Below are 19918 nucleotides of genomic sequence, written 5' to 3' on the forward strand. Positions count from 1 at the left end.
AGCGTCAATCTTAGCTTCCATGCCATCAATTTTAGCGTCAATCTTAGCTTCCATGCCATCCATCTTAGCTTCCATTCCCTTTATCTTAGATTCCACGCCGTTTACCTTAGATTCCACGCCACTTATCTTAGCTTCTGTTAGCTTTTGTGAGCGTGACATTTGTTGCACTTGTTCTTGTAATTTTGATATATCATGTAGCATTTCTTCCTCTTCTTCATGAGTCATGCTAGAGCTTTCAGGTTCCTTACTAGGTGTTTGCATTTTCTTTCCTCGGGGCATCAGTTACTGATAATAAAGTTTTACTATGCCCCTTGAATTCTGTTAAACCAAGCTTACACAAAAATTTAAAAAAAAACTACACACCTTTTTTCACTTTATAGAAGCCTGATATTGAATCTGATGTATCTCTGTAATTTCGGATCCTCCAATTCTGAAATTGCTACCTGTAGTAGCCTTCTGCGTCCTCTTTCCAATGCCACAAGTCTGAGCCAAATTGGATTCTCCAAGGAAGAGTTATGTGAAATCTCCCACAGTGACTTGCTTTTAGACTAGTTCAGTAGAGCGAACTTGTACGACGTGCCACGAGTCACTGTTTCAACCTTTGAATCTGAAACACACACACAAGACACTACAGTCTGTCCTCTTTTTGTACCTTTTTACGAAATTTCAATCCGATCCTCAGAGAGAGAGTTATGAGGATTTTTCCCAGGTCACCTGTTTTGAATGTAATTCAGGAGTCTGCAAAAAGACCAACTTCCTCAGATCATATCTCCGAAAATATCGCGAGAAAAGCTCTGAAATTCGGACCCAAGGTTCAGCACCAATTCTTCTCAAATGGGTTTTTTTTGCGACTTATGAAACATCACAGAAAAAAAGTTATAGCGAAAATGCCACAATGACCTGTTTGGAGCAGCGAAACCCTAGAATCCAAAGCTCTGATACCAAATGTTATGAAACCAGCTCACAAAAAGATAGAAAAGAGAGATCCACGCCTTAGAATTCAGCCTCTTCGAGGGGGCAACCTCCTTTACATTACATAAATGAACAATTCTTGGATGATACAAATGACAAAACCTCCTTTCTATATATAGGAGTCTAGGGAGTCACAATATAATCCAGCCGACCTAAAAATAATAATATAAAGCCACAAAAATAACAATAGAGGGATTCTATGGGGCACAGAAATAACAATATGGGGGTAATAGGGGCACAACAATATAAATAAGGGGTATAACTACCATAGTAATGGGGTAATCACTAGTATTATAGGGACCCAATAGGTTTCCTCCAGCGTGCTGTGCAGGACTTGGTTTTTGCTGTTGATTTGTTGCAGCAGTATGTTTGGCGAAGTCCGCTTTTGCTCCATGAGCCGGATAATAATTTCAGAGTCACCAAAAACGTTCACTTTCTTGATGCCCAGTTTGATCACTTGATTGAGTCCTTGAAATAAGGCCAGACCTTCGGCCCGATTATTGGAGAGATTACCCAATCCCCATTCAAAATGCAAGATAGGCTCACCATTTGCGTTGCATATGAGGCCTCCTGCGCCTGCAAGACCAGGATTAGATTTTGAGGCACCATCGAAGAAGAGGCAGTATTTGTTTCAGTTGCTCAACCAAAGAGCAAAATCTTCTTTCTTAAGCCTCAGCTTCCAAGCTGTAGTTGACTCCTTTAGGCTCAAATTATCCTTTTCTTGATCTTGGGTGCTGATGATGCTACCATAATTAATCAAATTTCTTTCTTCTGCACTGTAGCTGCTGAGATTGACTTTACTGTGGGTACGAATTGTCACAGCCTCTACAGCTAAGCTGATGGTTTTATGACACATAAATCTGGAGTTGTGTCCTTTGTCTTGGAATACTTTCTTGTTTCTAGCTAACCATATGCTCCAAAGAAGAGTTAATGGTAAAGTATTCCATATCCTCTGTGATAATTTACTATTCTTGCTCTTCCATGGGCAAAGTTTCTTCCAATTTTGGACTGTCTCTACTATGGAGGACTTAGGATTCCATTCTACTCCCCCTACAGATGCAATATCTTTCCAACAATTTGCAGCTACTTGGCATTCCATAAACAAATGCTGTATTGTTTCTTCCTCTTGAAGACAATTTGGGCACCTGGAAGGGCCTAGGATACCCCTTTTTTTGAGGTTCTCAGCTGTTAAAATCTTACCTTTCAGGAGGAGCCAGCAGAAGAATTTTACTTTAGGGGGGGCTTCCGCTTTCCAAACCAATCTCCAATGACTCCATGTGTCCTGTGGGAAGGCACTAGCACATAAATGGTGGTACCCTGCTTTGGTTGTGTACACGGTTCCTGTGGGGTCCCAACGAAAACTATCTTTGCCTCCTTTATGAGTCGGAGCCTTACTGTGCAGTTGGTCTTTTAGAGCGTTGAAGCTTGTTTCCAGATCCCTTGGGTAGTTCGGCAAGGTCCAGCCAATCCAAGCTTGGGAGGAGCTTCCCCACTTAGTGATTTGGGCTAAGCTCCATATTCCTCTGTTGTTTAACCAATTTATGGCTGGAATTGCTTCTGCATTGGATCCTATAGGGCTCTGGCCCAGGATTCTGTCTTTAGAAATGCTGATGCTACTTCCCTCTCCTGGAACTTTGGAGATGTGCTGAGCCATGAGTGGGATAATTTTCTTGCATAATTTCCAGATGTTGGAGCTGTCTCTGTTGGGTATATTAGTTTCCAGAAGCTTGTGCCTAGAACTGTTGAGATACTTGGCTTCTAAGATTGATTTCCACCAAGCTGTATTCCCAGTGATTAGTCTCCAAACAATTTTAGCCCCGAGAGCTAAATTCAAAAGGTTTGGGGACCTTATTCCAAGGCCTCCTTTTTCTTGGGGCTGGATGACATTTTTCCAACCAACCAAGTTGAACTTTCTCTTCTCCGAATTCCCTCCTTGCCAAAGGAAAAAACGAAGGGCCTTTTCCAATTTATGATGGAAATTCATTGGAGCTTGTAGCAATGAAAAGCGGTAGATAGGGAGAGAAATCAAACCTGATTTGAGAAGAACAAGACGTCCTGCTGGGTTCAGCCACATGGCTCCCCATTGTTGGATTTTCCTTTTGATTTTGTCGAGGATTTCGTTCCAAGTTTCAGTCTTCAGGGGACCCTTACTCACCGGCATCCCTAGATAGGTGAAATGACTCCAATCGAGCTTGTAAGAGACCTCTAAAATATTTGCAATACTTTGAATGGTGTGAGCTGTTGCATTCCATCCATAGATGCAGCTTTTGACTTGGTTGATTCTTCCTCCAGAGAAGTCCATGAATTGGTCCATGATATTTTTGAAGCGCCTTGCAATGGTGTTCGAAGCTCCACCCATCAGGAGGGTATCGTCAGCAAATTGGGAATGATTAATATTCTTTGTGCCCTGCTCAAATTGGATACCTGTAATTAGGCCTATTCTTCGGTTGTAATCCAAGGCTTTACTGAGGGATTCAGCCATGAGGATGAAAAGGTAGGGAGAAAGGGGGCAGCCTTGCCTGAGGCCTCGGGAGGATTGAAAGGTTGCACAAGGTCTTCCATTCACCAGAGGTGAAATCCAAGGGTTAGAGATACAAGCTTGGACCATATTGATGAAGGAGGCATTGAATCCCATTTTGTTCAAAACAGTAAGAGGGAAGGAGTGTCTGACTCTATCGAAGGCGTTGGCAAGATCAAGTTTAAGGATGAATCCTTTTTCCTTTCGACTAAGACTAGAGTGGATGGCTTCTTGTACCAAAAGAATGGAGTCGGAAATGTGCCTGTTGGCTAAAAAACCTCCCTGATTTTCCGAAATTAAGGAAGAAAGAAGAGGCTTGAGTCTTGAGGATAATATTTTTGTGATTATTTTATAAGCAGAGTTGCAAAGGGATATGGGCCGGAATCTAGAGAAGGTGGTCGGCCTATTCTCTTTTGGGATGAGAGCTAAATACGTTGAGTTGGTATAGCCCCCTAGTTTGCCTTTCCTAAGGACCCAACGAATCATCTTGAGAAGGTCCTTTTTAATCATTGGCCAATATTCTCTGAAGAAGCTGATTGGGAACCCGTCAGGACCTGGGGCTTTGTCCGAATGGAGGCTCCAGACAGCCTTTTTGACTTCATCCTCCTCGACTTCTTGGGTGAGGCTGTTATTCATTTCTTGAGTAACTTCTCTGGTCATATGTTGGAGGAAGTTTGAGTAATCCTCCTCATTTTTGTCCTCTGTTAGGAGAGATTTGAAATGGGAGGTTGCAGCAGCTTTTATGGAGTCTTGGGTTTCATGATTGATCCCTTCACTATCTCTGATTGCATTAACTATGTTTCTTGCCTTCCTGATTGTGGCTTGTTTATGGAAATAAGAGGTGTTTTTGTCACCTTCACGCAGCCAGGTCTGCCTAGATTTTAGCCTCCATTTGATCTCCTCATCTCTAGCTATTTGGCGCAGCTCTGCATACAATCTGATCTCTTCTTGTCTTGCTTGCTGAGTGAGTCCTTCCGCTTCAATACTTTGCTGAATTTTTTCAAGGTTTTGTTTGATATCCTTTTTTAATACCTCGGGTTCCTTGTAGTTGATCTTTGCCCAAGTCTTGAGTGCCTGCCTAGTTTGCTTCAACTTTGTTTCCCAAATGAAAGTTGGGGAGCCCTCCACGTGCTGAGACTAAGCTTGCTTAACTATATCGCGGGCTGCTGGAATTTGGTTCCAAAGGGTGGAGTATTTGAAAGGGAGGGGGCCGAGGTGACTTTGGCTTTGCAAGGTAAGAGTAATGGGGTAGTGGTCCGAGGCGGAAGTATTGAGGATGTCTGACTGCCCGTTGGAGAAGGAGGACAGAAAGGCGATGTTAACAAGGAAGCGGTCAAGTCTTTCCATAATGTTACCTGCTCCCAACCTCCTATTGCTCCAAGTATATTTGCGATTCTTGGGCTTTAAATCGACCAAGTCCTTTTCTTGCATGATGTGTTCCAGCCGGTTTCAGAAATGATCAACGCCGAAGTTCCCTCCTCTTTTTTCATTTGAGTGCATGACCAGATTTAGGTCCCCTGCTAGGATGAGGTTGTTACCATGGTCTTCTTCTAAATCTTCCTCTAAGGTAGTCCAACAAACTTCTTTTTCCCTGTAGTGGTTAGGAGAGTAGATGTTGTAGATTTTTACTTCAGTGCCATTGTCCTTGCTTTCCAATTTAACACTTATCCAATGCTGTTGTGTTTTGACGAGGCTACAACTCCATTTGCTTATATTCCACATTGTTAAAATACCTCCTGAAGCTCCTCTTGCTTCACTGGTGCAGCCACCATACTGTTTTTGTTGGCCAATGAATCTGCTGATTTCGGACTGTTCTAGTTTTGTCTCTTGGATGAGTAAGATATCAGGCTTTTCACTTTGAATTAACTCCTTGAGGGCAGCTTTTTTGGAGGGGTGCCCTAATCCCTTGCTGTTCCAAGACAACACTTTCATCATGATTTACCAGTGGTGTGCAGAGGTGCTCGCCTCTCTTTGCCTTTGATATTGTTTTCCTTGTCCGAGATTCCTAGAATGTAGGTTTCAATCGGTGTTTGTGATCCCATTGCTATATCCTTCTGCGCACTTTCTTCTCTTTGCTGTTTTGCCGACTTCCTTCCTGGCCCATGTTTTTTTGGAATCTCACTAGATGCTCCTAGATCCTTTGATAAGCTTCTTGTGATTCTTGTTGAAGTAGTGTCCGGGGAGGGCGGAGAGGGATGAGGGGATGAGGGGATATGCTGATCTGATAAAGGGTCCTGAGTAGGTTCTTCTTCAGAAAGGGATGCGAAAGGGTTTGAAGAAGGAGGGATGGAGGGATTAGAAGAACGAGGAGGAGAGGTGGGGAAAGGAGGAGGGGCTTGCTGTGAGGATGAGGGTGGGCGCTGATTAGATGAGGGAGGATGGGATGGTCCCGGTTGTTCAGATTCAGATTGTTTGAAGGATGAGGCAGATTTTTTTCTTTTCACTGTTTCCCATTGGTCCTCCTGCTCTGATGATTCAACATTTATAAGTTTTGGGCATCTGTTAGCAAAGTGTCCGTATTCATGACATACCTTGCATTTGAAGGGTATCTGTTCGTAGTCCAGCTGTTGGATATGGCACCAGTCGTCCACCTTCAATTTGATTGCTTCCGGTAGGCCGCGTCCCAGATCTACTTCGACACAAATTCGCGCACAGGCTTGCATGTTGTCCTTGGGCTCACTGCGGTCTATATATTTCCCTACCGCGTTTCCTATTGCCTTGACCGAGTCATCTCCCCAGCAATGAAGAGGGAGGTGAGGAAGCCTGACCCAGACAGGGACAACGCTTGGAATATCTAGTTCTGGGTCGAAGTCCGGGGTCCATTTGTTGAGATAGAGTCCCCGGGAGTCCATGAAGTAAGGCCCATTTCTAAATATCAAGTCCTTGTCCTCCTTGGTTTCAAAGTGGAAGGTGAAATAACCTCTGCCACAGAACCTTATTGAGATTTTCCCCTGAATCTTGTCTGCCCAGTTTCTCTCCACCCACCGCTGAACGGTTTTGGGTGAGGGCCATAAACCTGTAAACTGGCCGATTAATCCTTTCTCTGCAAGAGATATTGCTGCCATGCGAGGGATGGTCGGGGGCAGAAGAACTTCTTGAAGCACATCGAGTTTTTTAACGAACTTGGTAGCCGTCGGCCTTGGCCTTTGCTGAGGCAGAGATTTGATCAGGTTCGAGAAGGCTTGCTGCAAAGCTGGATCCCCCCCTAGTGGATCCGGGGGATCCATGGGGATCTAGAGCCGGCGGGATCGTTGGTGCGAGGCGGTTCTGATCGATGGAGGCTCAGGCGCTCAGACGCGCGTGCGTTTTTATCATTAGTACATACCATTGCATACATCAAACTCCCAATACTATAACTTTTTAATATGTGTAGAATTGTAAGTTTTTTGAAAAATTCATTTATATATTTTGAAATTTTAATTTTATATAAGATACTTTATAGAATTGTAAGTTTTTGGGAAAGATGTCGTGAAAAATTCATTTATATATTTTAGTTTGTTTTTTACTTGTAAATTTATTTTTATTTTTTGTGTTTAGAATTTATTATAATAATAACGACAATATTTATTTGTTAGTGGCATTTATGAAATTGTTGTATCTAGTGTAATAATGGTAGTTGATCTTTCAAAGTTACTAATTCTCGAGAAATAAAATAAAAAATATCAAGTTAGATCGAATGAGATGAGGACATTGTCACCTTGTTCAATGAGTGAGGGTGATTTGATGCTTGACCAACATTAACGTTGCTATATGGTTTGCACCTTGGTGTTAATGAAATGTACTGGTGTGAGCAGAGTAAGGTGTTAGTTTGTATCATGATATCACTACTTGCACACATGGGTAGTAGGATGATGGTCCCATGATTCATTTTCCATCATTTTTCATGCTGACTTGGTTTTGGGCATTGATTCTCCTAAGCTTCCATTAGTTTATGGTTTCATATCTATCATTAGAGATGCAATTTTTGCTACTTTTTTCTTCACCACAACTATTTATATTCAGGCTTCCTTCAAATTTCCATAGGCACAATCAGTAGAATAGAGTTTTCCAGGCCTTAGCTCATCTTTGCTCTCTAGTTCGCAACACATCTTGCAATGCGAGAGTATGGTCTGGCCACCCATGTTTGAAAACGTGGTTCAAATGAGGGTAAAATGTAGACACAACAACAATAGTCATGGAGGGTTGGGAAGATCCCGAGCTCGCTCAAGGGTTAAGGTTTGAGCTCATATTTCCAAAGTGAAATTCTCTATGGACGTTAAGGAAGAACTATCTAAATTTGAGGTGGATGTTGCAGTTGATCAAGGTTATCTTTTTTACTCAAAAGTTTTAATTAATATTATGAAGTGGCTGCCTGATCTGAGGCATACTCATGGAAAATAAAAACAGTACCCATTGACCATAGATTTATATTGGGGAATGAAAATTTTATTATGTAAGGTAATTATGGATAAGAATAATACCAAAGAAGAGATCATGCTGATGTTGGACAAGGTGGTGTTCCACTAGAAGAAAATGGGGGCATGTCTCAAAAGGATTAAAGCCAAAATTTCTCTTGCTCTGAGTTTGAGTGGTTACATCCAAGGGCACACCAACCCCATTGAGGTGGATGTATCCACTTATACATAGTTTTCTTTTGACTTTAGTTTCTATTTTTATTTAGTCAACTTGTTTTCCTAGGCTTTTGATTATTGGTTTGAGTAGTCTAGTCCACACTCAACCTTTAACTTCGCCTATACATCACTCTTTGTGTAATTAAGTCCTTATTGAAAACACTATGTTTTTAGAGACTTGGTTTGGTCTTACTGTTTATTTTTAAAATGAAACCTTATTGATTTTTAGTAGTCTAATTTCTTATGTGACAAATCACTAATCAATAAATAATATTGTAATTTCATTTATTTAATAAAAAATTAAAATTATTTTAAATAATTTCTTTTAAGTTAAAAGCATTATAGTAAGCAACATTTTTAGTTGGTAAATTCTTTTTAACCTAGGTGATAAAGAAGTAGAAATCAACACACTACCCTCAATTTTCTGTATAAGCGGTGACATTAATATTGTTTTACTGAAAGAGAAATGCAAGATAAATTGTCATTCATAGGTGATGATGGTTCGTAATAGAAGGCGGTGAGGCGGCCGAGAGTTGGAAGGTGGTGATACTAGTTTTGATAAGTTATGTAGAGACTGGGGTTTTCCCCAATTTTGAATCATCTCACAATTCTACCCAAATTTCGATTCTGTCAACTATGTATTCTTGTTACATGAATTTGAAGGTGGGAGGGGGTTAACCATTCTTTTGAAATATGGTTGTTGGTATGCCCTCTCAGAGGGAACACAAAGCAGGAGCAAAAGGATGCTTTGATGACAACTATCAATTGCCGATTTTGGGAGATCAATGGAAGAAGGGGCTAAAGGGTCATTGTTTCCCTAAGGCCTCCCAAAACCCTCCATTTTTTATTCCAACAAGATGTCTAAAAGATCACAAGGAACACATGAGATATCATGCTTTTATCTGCAAGTTCATAGGTATATGGCTAATAAAAAAGGAGATAGAGCGATGGATATAATGGAACTGGAAACCAAAGGGAGAGGTGGAATTGAGATGAGGCCCTAAAGGTTTTTTCACTATTATTTTTTCCAATCTGGAATACAAAGCCAAGGGTTTTGAAGGAGGCCCATATTTCTTGAGAACCACAGGCCTATATATTAGACACTAGGAAGCTTGTTTTAATCTTGACAAAGAGGAATTTACCGAGGCACCCATATGGGTTAGATTGTACTCTTTACTAGTAGCCTTTTGGGTTCCAGAAATTTTAGAAGGGATAGGTCATACACTAAGTTATTTTGCTAAAGTTTTAGAAGTCACATAATGGGGAAAAAACATGTCTTATGCTATATTATGTGCTTATATGAACATATCTCAACCTTTACTTGACTCCTTTAAGTTGGACTACCGGGGAGAGATTTGGAAACAATATTTAGATTATGAGCATGTTCCTTTCAGGTGTAGGATTTGTCACAAGCATGACCAGTTAATAAGAGAATGCCCTCTAAGAAAAAAAGAACAAGGGTTCAAAGTATAGAGGTCACTTCCAGGAGATGAAATAATAGAAATTGTGCTTCTTCTAGCACAAAGGGTCCAGAACAGAAAAATACTTTTTCAGTGCTGGAAGATATGGATGAGGACCCTCAGTACATAGAATCTACCCATATGGATATCACTCCACTAGATCAAACCCCTGATAAGGGTATCCTTAATTGCAAATTAGAAGAGGAGGTAGAGTCACAAGAGGAGTTTGATCTTTTTACTTTGCCTGGATTTGATGCATTTGCTCCTCTATTGGAAAAATAGTTAACCGACCTATCAGAAGAGAAAAGAGTACTTGTCTCAATGGTTAATCATTGGGAACAACAAGATATATGAGACTTATCCAAGGATTAATGTGAGAACTATGCAAATGCTTATCTTAAATGGAAAACAAAGAGGAGAAACTCCATTACGTACCTAATAGAACAATATTTTCAAGCTTTTAAGGAAAAAGGAAAAGAAATTCTACTAAAGGATCTCACTAAAAAACCAAATAAAAAGGTCACCAAACCTAAAAAGGAAGCGAGACAAAATATGAGCACAAATCAAGGAAATATGGACCAAACTACAATAGTGACAGAGAAGTCACTACCCCCTCTTAATTCCTCATCATGAAAATCCTTTCATGGAATGTACATGGAATAAATAACAAAGGTAAACAACAATATCTTAGGGATCAAATAAAAAGGGAAAATCTAGCAATTATTATTATATAGGAAACAAAATTACAAGGCGAGAAAATGGATCCAATAGCAGGCACAATATGGAAAGGATGCGAAAATGTCTCTTTATATGCTCAAGGTTTAGCAGGAGGACTAGCCATATGGTGGAACCCCAAAGAGGTTCTCTTCCTCGACTGGCTGGATTTTGATTGGATCCTTACAAGAAATTTCAGATATATAAGTATTGAGGAGGTTTTGTTCCTTCAATGGTTTATGGACCCTCAGGAACGAGGGGCAATAAACTTTTTTTGAATCATCTAAAGAATATGAGAAAACTGGTCGGCAATGCGATATGGATAGTGGGAGGGGAATTCAATATTATCCATTCATTAAAGGAAAATAAAGGTGGCATACACAAATTATATCAATTCTCTCTTGTCTTTGATGATGTTATAAATCACTTGCAACTGGTTTATATTCAAACTAATAATGGGGTGTTCACTTAGAGCAACTGTTGTGGAGGTAATAATAAGATAGCCTGTTGTTTAGATAGGTTTTTGTTATCAAAATATATTATACACAAAGATCTCTTCATAGAAGTGTTAATTTTACCTTGCATGGCATCAAATCATTGGCCTCTAAGATTAGACATTGACCTTAAGGAAGCCCCACCAAATCACCCATTTCGTTTTGAAATTTTTTGGATTCAATCAGATGGCTTTGTTGATATGCTAGCTAGTTGGTGGAAGGAGTTAAAATTGAGAGGGACTAGTAAAATGCATATTTCAACTTAAATTGAAGGTGCTGAAGAAACAAATAAAAATTTGAGAATGTCTTTGGGAACATCTTTGTAGATAAAAAAGTAATGGAAAATCAAATGATGCTCATCCAACAAAGAATAATTATTGAAGGCTGAACTAAAGAATTGATAATACAGGAGGCTGACGCCCTTCAAAAATTAGAGCAACTACGAAAACAAGCCTGGAGTCTCTCTGGAAACAAAATTCCAAGATACAATGGTTTAAATACGAAGAACATAATACAAAATTCTTTCGTAATGCATTGATCGAATGTTTCCAAAATAATAGAATCTTTTCCATCACCGATAAGAATGGGGACAAAAAATTACAACATCAAGATATTGAACATGAACTAGTACAATATTTCAAGAATCTCATGTTAGAGGTTAAATACGAAAGACAAGAATCCATTGCTACAATAAATCAACATATCCCAAGACTGATTAGTAAAGTTCAAAACATTGCACTAATGAGACAAGTGACCATGCCTGAGGTCAAAGTGGTAGTTATGAATATTCCTAAGAGTAAAGCACCTAGACCAGATGGATTCACAACATATTTTTATGAAGCATGTTAGGGTTTTATAGGAAAATAAATTCAAGAGGTGGCCGAAGAGTCAACGCGATTGGGGATTTTGCACTCAACACTATATTCTATGTTTCTAGCACTAGTTCCTAAAGTAGGTATGATCCCCAATCCCAGTTGATCACGAAATCAGTCTTAAAATTGAAGAGCTTGACTTACTGATTCTGGTGGTATCTCCAGATTCGCATTTGGCCTCCGGATGAAGGGAAAACCATCCATCAAAGTGTATGGTGCAAAGGCAAGGTGGGCGCATACATTCAAGTGTCATGGTTTCAAAACAAAACCACATAATAACCATATATTCTAAAGTTATATGGTGGAGCATTAATATTAAAACCATATTGGCCCAATGTTAAATGTTAAAACAAATGATATGGTTTTAAACCCATGGCACGTTGAATAAGCGGTACAAAGTTTGATGGAAAATTAATATGTTATGGTTCCAAGCCTGGACAAAGGTTTATGGCACAATTTTGCGTTGACCACTGAGGAGGTGAGTCAGCCTGCCAACAAAGCGCCAACATACTCTAGAGTCTAGCAAACCATCCAAGGGCCAATTGGAGTATACACAACAGAGCTGACAACGCACTGCTGGAAAAATGATCCACATAGATAGGAGAATCGCAGGTCATCTCTTCCAAGATGGAATGGAATGTCAGGTCCTCCGTTCACTTCAACATCCACCACACCAGTCAACTAATAAAGGTTAGCACAAGAGATTATGGGGAACTGTTCCTTGATTGGCACCAGGAGCCTCACGACAATGTCCAGACCGCTGGTAGCACCATGGGAAAGCTCGAATGAATATCTCATTGTCTCAAAGGGCCCTCCGGTCTTGGTCTTGATATCATAAGTCCCAACACTGTGCCACGGGATTCAAACCATGATCAACGCATTGTTCTCCTCTGTGATGAGATCTTAGAGCTTCCTCCTAAATTTGTCAACTTGCAACGTTGCCTAGGGTTCGGCCTTATTATGTCCACATGCTAGGAATCTACAGATGGTTTGAACTACGTCACCAAGGGCCCTCCTAGAGTTCAAATATCCTTAGGAAAGGAGAGGACCATCGACCAAGTGCTTACAATTACAGGCTTTTGAGATTGAATGAGAGTTCTGTCGATGTTGGAGCTATGACAACAAAGAGAAATTAAGTCTTCTGGTGCCAAACAACACCGAGAGAAATACTAGTGCAATAAGCCCAGCCTGTGAGTGCCCATGACCATTAAGTCGTTTGCTGGAAGTCTATGATAGCCAGCACTGATCTGTTGACCGATGCATGGAACACCGATGAGGAGATGGTTGTAATAAACGAATTGTCAGGGATGCAGGAAATACCGGATCGCATATATGACACGGTCAGGAGTTTGGTTTTGATTTGTTATGTATTAACATATGGTCAAAACATGCAAAATGCAACGTATTAATTGTAATTACGCCGTAAGGCGTTCCTCTGGGAAAGACTCCCTCCAGTGCCACTCTGTACCTTTCTGCGCCATTGATTTCGTTGTTAGACGATAGAATTAATATTCACCGTCTGATTCAAAGTGCTCCCTTCATTATCCCTGGCAGCGCATGGCATCTGGCCGCGGCAGAAGAAAAGAGCGTTTATCCCCACATAGAGGCATCTGCATGCTCTGCTAGCCTTAATAACCCCGTTCACTTGGCAACCAATCCTTGGGATCAACATGCCCATTTATATTCTTATCAGGTTCTTGGATCGTATGGCTAGGAGGGCGCCGAATAGGTGATCGAGTAACTAACATAGCATCATGTGTCATTTGCTCTGTTTTATTTTGGTATCGATGGCTTTGGTGATGAAGGGTGAAACCCTAGGGTTTGAACTTCTGCGAACCATGGCGTCCTTCCTCGATGTAGGGGTGCAATTGGGCCGAATCCACTTGCCTTCTATTTCAACTCTTAACTGGTCAGGTCATTTTTGCATACCTGTTTCACTTTTCACGGCATATTTTGGTCTTTGAAGTTACTGTAACACTCATGGTTTGGTTTGCATGCCTAGGATTCCATTTTTCCGTGGCAATGGTGCATTTGGTTTCATATCAAAATTTTTCTCAAGGTGGCTACAAGATACGCCCCTTCTCCTGGGAGGGAAGTGCATAACCTCTCATAAAGCATTTAAGTCTGCCGAGGATCCTTCCAAAGGGTTCTAATGTTTTCATGTTACTCATGAACATGGAACAAAATGTCCAAGCGACTACCATTCCTCCACACGTAAGCATCTTCTTTTTGCTAAGGTTGGAAGATTCTTTATCAGCGGTTGATAATAAATGTTTAATGTGCAGGTAAGTGCTTTTCCTCCGCGGGCTCGCTTCTATAGGTTTCAACCCACTGTCAGGGTTTTGATGAGGTTCTTTCTTCATATTCATGTGTATAGACTTGCATGTGACTCTTCTAGAATTCTCCAAACAATACCGGAGTTGGGGTTTTTCTAGTTATTGATTGTATCAATTGGCATTCTTAACCTACTAAATTGTGAATTCTTTAAATAAACCCTCGACACTGTTGAGGGGTTTACTGTAATGTTATGTTGTTACGTTTTTTTTAGAACTGTTCAGTACCTTCGTTTTGTTTAGTTGCGACTTCTTGTGGTAATGGTCTTCATTTGCTCCATGTGTCGGATGGTTATAAATCGTTACAGTTCTGTAGTTTCACACTATTTCATTATGTTTAAAGTTCTTCTTTTATTACTTGCGTTGTTTAAGTAATGCTTAATATTGGTTCCATTTCTATAATGATGAAAATATGGTATCTCTTAGTAGTTTTATAATTTGTATATGAACATAAATTTGTATAATATTTATAAACTTTGAGCCATTTATACAGATCCCTTTATATGGTTAACTCTGCATGATAATAGTATTTATTTATACAGTTGTTTTCTATTTTCAAAATTTCAGTTCTTAATGTCATGCATGAGATTGTGCAAGAGTCCTTGAGGAACTGTTTCTAGGATGGCTAATGGTGTGGCCTTGCGACTAATCTTTGTCCTATGGTTTAACTAATACCAGAGGATAGTTGAATGGTAATGGTTCCAGCTTCTCTTGTTGTTTTCAATTATACCATCTCTTTAAATCTCAACAAATTTTCAACATTTAGTTTTCTTTTATTTATCTAGTCTCTACTTGAAATAAAGAATAGACTCTATACATATAATATGCATTTTCACATAGAGTTTCTCTATCTGATAAAATTAAAAATCCAGAAAACAACCATATCTCTACTATCTCATTGTCATAAATTCACAGGGAAACAAGATCACACTTTTACATGCTCAACAATGCAGAAAAATAACAATATTCTTTCCATGTTATTCACACAATAGTAAATACAAACAAGAAACGAGGACTCCCCTCTAATGCCACTCTGTACCTTTCTGCGCCATTGATGCCATTGATTTCGTTGTTAGACGATAGAATTAATATTCACCGTCTGATTCAAAGTGCTCCATTCATTATCCCTGGCAGCTCATGGCATCTGGCAGCGGCGCAAGAAAAGATACACGTAATTGGCTGGTACGTGGCTCCCTTGGAATGCTTTACGGGGAGACTTGGTCCACTCAACGGCCTTCACATCACAATTGATCCCATCCCATTTCAGAGTAATCAACCGATCCATATTTCCATTAATTCCTCTAATTTTTCTGCCCATTTCTGGGTTTTATATAAAGAGTCTTTCGATTTACTTTCGTCTGCGGGTTTCATATATCTCATCTTACTTTCATTGAGCTCCTCCTCTCATCATCGAATCCATCGGTGGGGTGGAGTTGTTGCTACACTAATGAATAATATGAAGGCTACAATAACCCAACAATCACCAGAAAATTATGAAGGCTACAATAACCCAACAATGACCAGAAAACTATCAGGTATTTATTGTTTTTTAGAGTGCTAGATTTATGGATCTGCCTGTGTTTTTGAATTTTGTTGATCCATCTCTTTTTCTTATATTAATTCATCTATCCATTCTTTTTCTTATATTAATTCATCTATCCATCTCTGTACGGAAAAATACAACGAGAAGCTCATGGAAGCCAACGGTGGAACAAAAAATTGTACTTGAATCTATTCACAAAAGCGGCATTCATTCACCAACGTTGGATTACCAAACATTTGCAGCAGTATGGCAAAGTTGAAAATAAAAGTTCTGTCTGCAAGTATTTGATTCTGATTTGGAAGCATTGCCAACACAGCAGGAATCATTAGGCATTCAAAGGCTGATTATGTCTGAAATACGCAAATTGCAAATTTGTTTTGTGGTCTTGGAGAAAGGGGATAGCTATGAGGTTCAATACACACATTTCATCAATTTGCTTGACTTATCATTCTGCTTCCACATACTGTCTGTTTTAGCATTCTATTCGATTAGAAGAGAATTCTTGCCCATGTATACATTGTTAATTTGTAATAATATAATGCATCTTTGATTCAACTGGTGAGGTCGACGGAATGTAAGCCAACCACCTTACCTCCATTCTCGCTACAGTTTTCCGCATTCCTATAGCATAAGTTAAGGGGTGACACTACGTGCAATTCCAGGGACTGGGCAGATAAATGCCCCTCGGATCTGGCACCTAGGGAAAGGAAATCCTCTTTTTGCAATGCAGTTACTTGGGGCATCTTTCTTTAAGAACTTCAAAAAAGAACCTGGAGTTGTTGCTACACTAGTGAATAATATGAAGGCTACAATAACCCAACAATGACCAGAAAACTATCAGGTATTTATTGTTTTTTAGAGCGCTAGATTTATGGATCTGCCTGTGTTTTGAATTTTGTTGATCCATCTCTTTTTTTTATATTAATTTCATCACGTCAATTTGAAATGTTTTAAAAATGTTATGATTTCTGCTTACAGTTGCCAAACCTTTTCACTTCCTAAATGGTTAGTTCAGTAGTTCAGCGCTTCGTTGATAATAATACAATTCATCTACACAAACGTATATGATTCAATGCATGCACATTGATGTATAAGGAGCAGGGCTCCCATAAATTCCGGCTATCACATTTATAGTTTTGCACCCAACCTGTCTGACTTTATCACTTATTTTTGTTAACGCTATATGAGTTCCCATAATGTCTGAGAAATACATGAATTCTGTGAGATACATATAGCTAAACATCACCTTCGCCCTCGTTTTACTGAAAATCTAAAACATTTTATATCGTTGCTATTTTTTTGGCCGTTGATGTAGCCATTTTAATTTTTAGCATGCCCATTTAAATGATTTGATATGATTACTATCTGCTTTTATATGAGTACTGTCTGCTTTTTTTTGGGTCATTGATGCAACCATTTTAATTTTTAGGGTGCCTAGTTAAAACGTTTTATATGATTACTATCTGCTTTTACAGTTCATGCGCCCATTTTAAATTTTGGATGGTCCCGAGTGACCATAATGTCTGAGAAAGGCATCGAATTTTCTCATTGTAATAATATAAGACAGCTAGGAGGGAGGAGTGCAATTGTTTTAGGGTTTTGTGCTATGTCAGAATTTGCTTATACAATTTTTATTTGGGGATGCTGGTTTGAAGTTTAAATGAATAATACTTCGGAATTTCAAAACTCTTATGGTCACCGGTTTCACATGGTAAAACATAGTACCCAATCCTTTAATCCTTTGGCTGATAATTTATTGTAATCGTTCGATGTGATTTGCATCGAAAATTTAATAGTTAAAGCATTCTCTAAGACTTTATGGCGAAAATTCGATAGTATATATCTAAAAAAAAAAGTGATAGATCATTGGAATGCCCGTCGAGTGTGGGTTATCGAAAAAACTTGGGACTCACTTCTTTGCAAAAACTGTAATTATTTTACGGCGTTCTTCTCGGAAGGACTCCCTTCCAGTGCCCTGTGCCATTGATTTCGTTGTTAGACGATGGAATTAATATTCACCGTTTGATTCTAAGTGTTCGATTCATTATCCCTGGCCGCGCATGGCATCTGGCATCTGGCCGCGGCGCAAGAAAGGAGCGCTTACACGTAATTGGCTGAGGTACGTGGCTCCCTTGGAATGCTTTACGGGGAGACTTGGTCCACTCAACGGCCTTCGCATCACAATTGATCCCATCGCATTTCAGAGTAATCAACCGATCCATATTTCCATTAATTCCTCTAATTTCTCTGCCCATTTCTGGGTTTTATATAAAGAGTCTTTCGATTTACTTTCCTCCATAGGCGGGTTTCATATATCTCATCTTACTTTCATTGAGCTCCTCCTCTCATCATCGAATCCATCGGTGGGGTGGAGTTGTTGCTACACTAGTGAATAATATGAAGGCTACAATAACCCAACAATGACCAGAAAACTATCAGGTATTTATTGTTTTTTTAGAGTGCTAGATTTATGGATCTGCCTGTGTTTTTGAATTTTGTTGATCCATCTCTTATTCTTATATTAATTCATCTATCCATCTCTGTACGGAAAAATACAACGAGAGGCTCCACTCATCGATGGAAGCCAACGCTGGAACAAAAAACTGTACTTGAATCTATTCACAAAAGCGGCATTCATTCACCAACGTTGGAAGAGATACGGAGGATTACCAAAAAATTACCAAACATTTGCAGCAGTATGGCAAAGTTGAAAATAAAAATCCTGTCTGCAAGTATTTGATTCTGATTTGGAAGCATTGCCAACACAGCAGGAATCATTAGGCATTCAAAGGCTGATTATGTCTTAAATACGCAAATTGCAAATTTGTTTTGTGAAGGTCTTGGAGAAAGGGGATAGCTATGAGGTTCAATACACACATTTTATCAATTTGCTTGACCTATCATTCTACTTCCACACACTGTCTGTTTTAGCATTCTATTCGATTAGAAGAGAATTCTTGCCCATGTATACATTGCTAATTTGTAATAATATAATGCATCTTTGATTCAACTGGTGAGGTCGACGGAATGTTAAGCCAACCACCTTACCTCCATTCTCGCTACAGTTTTCTGCATTCCTATAGCATAAGTTAAGGGGTGACACTACGTGCAATTCCAGGGACTGGGCAGATAAATGCCCCTCGGATCTGGCACCTAGGGAAAGGAAATCCTCTCTTTGCAATGCAGTTACTTGGGGCATCTTTCTTTAAGAACTTCAAAAAAGAACCTCTCTAGTATTTAGATGAACTATTCGAGTAAAATTAATGACAATACAGTAATCAAAAAATTTCCTAGATGCTTTCTCCCATGAGATGAGTTTGCGAAAAAAAAATATGCATGTAACAGTAACTATGCAAATAAGTAAATGATTAGAAAAAATGCCTTGCCTTCCACAATCCATCACTAGCCAAAATGAGAAATTTTGTGGTTGCATCTATGGTCGTGTCTCTCACATCTGGTTCTGAACTTAAATGAACTCGAGGTACATCTCCTAATATATTAAAAAAAAACACCATTAAGTATACAGTTTCTCCTGTTACCATTCAAATGTTACTCTTGAGCTAGACCATTAAGATAGAATTATAAAGTTACAAATCAAAAAAATTTCTCATTAAAATTAATCTTTGCACAACATTTGTAGTGGTACCTGGCAGGAGTGTCACAAATCCACCCTTCTCGATGTTTTGGCGTTCAATACTTGGCTCATGATCAACAGTCAGCTCAATAGCAATGCCGTTTTTACATATAACAGCCCTCGAATCCCCTGTATTTGCTACAAAGAGTTTTTTCCCATCAACTAAAATAGCAGTGACTGTTGTGGAGCCACCGGGCCCTAAATCAGCTGCCTTTGCTAAAAATTTCCCATCAGTCCGGTTGTATGCATTCTTGATGGCACTTTCTGGGTCTGTCGAGAACTTCGACTCCATTATTATCAGATATGCTTTTTAGCATTAAAATACTTAATTAGCATTTTACACCGTACGAAACTTTGAAAATAGCAAGTGACAACCAATACAACGAATGGCAGATCAGTTGTAAAAGCATTTTACTGGATGTGCATTAGAGTCAGAAATCTCATCTAATATACAATTTTTTTCTAAAGAGTCATTTGAGAACCATCATATTTATATAAATGAAGGAAATTATCAAAAATGATAACGATTTGTCACAAACGCAATTTTTGCAATAAGGAAGCACTATTGCTTTATGCCATGACGTAATGCTACTATTGGGCGTTTTTTCTTTGGATAGGTGCAAGAGACAAATGAACATATAAGTATAGGAAATATATGAACAGTTTAAGCTATTTGAAAAATAGTGTATTTACGCATGAAACATATTCAACTAGAAATATGATGGGGGAAAACAAGAAATTCATTATATGTGAGAAGTAAAATGTTGG

The 19918-nt window shown here is 39.2% G+C and overlaps 1 long non-coding RNA gene and 1 pseudogene across 1 annotated transcript; one reads left to right on the plus strand and one right to left on the minus strand.

The window, feature by feature from the left end:
- The first annotated feature begins 13288 nt into the window (after positions 1–13288).
- Positions 13289–14063, plus strand: LOC149265726 (uncharacterized). The gene is made up of 3 exons (XR_016251969.1): positions 13289–13549; positions 13643–13854; positions 13926–14063. It is a non-coding gene; the product is annotated as an uncharacterized LOC149265726 (long non-coding RNA).
- A 4821-nt stretch (positions 14064–18884) lies between these two features.
- Positions 18885–19442, minus strand: LOC149265727 (putative protein phosphatase 2C 58 pseudogene; annotated as a pseudogene).
- Positions 19443–19918: the final 476 nt, after the last annotated feature.

The sequence above is a fragment of the Pinus tabuliformis genome, chromosome 6, assembly GCF_031772625.1.
Source record: "Pinus tabuliformis cultivar Carrire ecotype Pingquan chromosome 6, CPIR1, whole genome shotgun sequence".
Taxonomy (NCBI): domain Eukaryota; kingdom Viridiplantae; phylum Streptophyta; class Pinopsida; order Pinales; family Pinaceae; genus Pinus; species Pinus tabuliformis.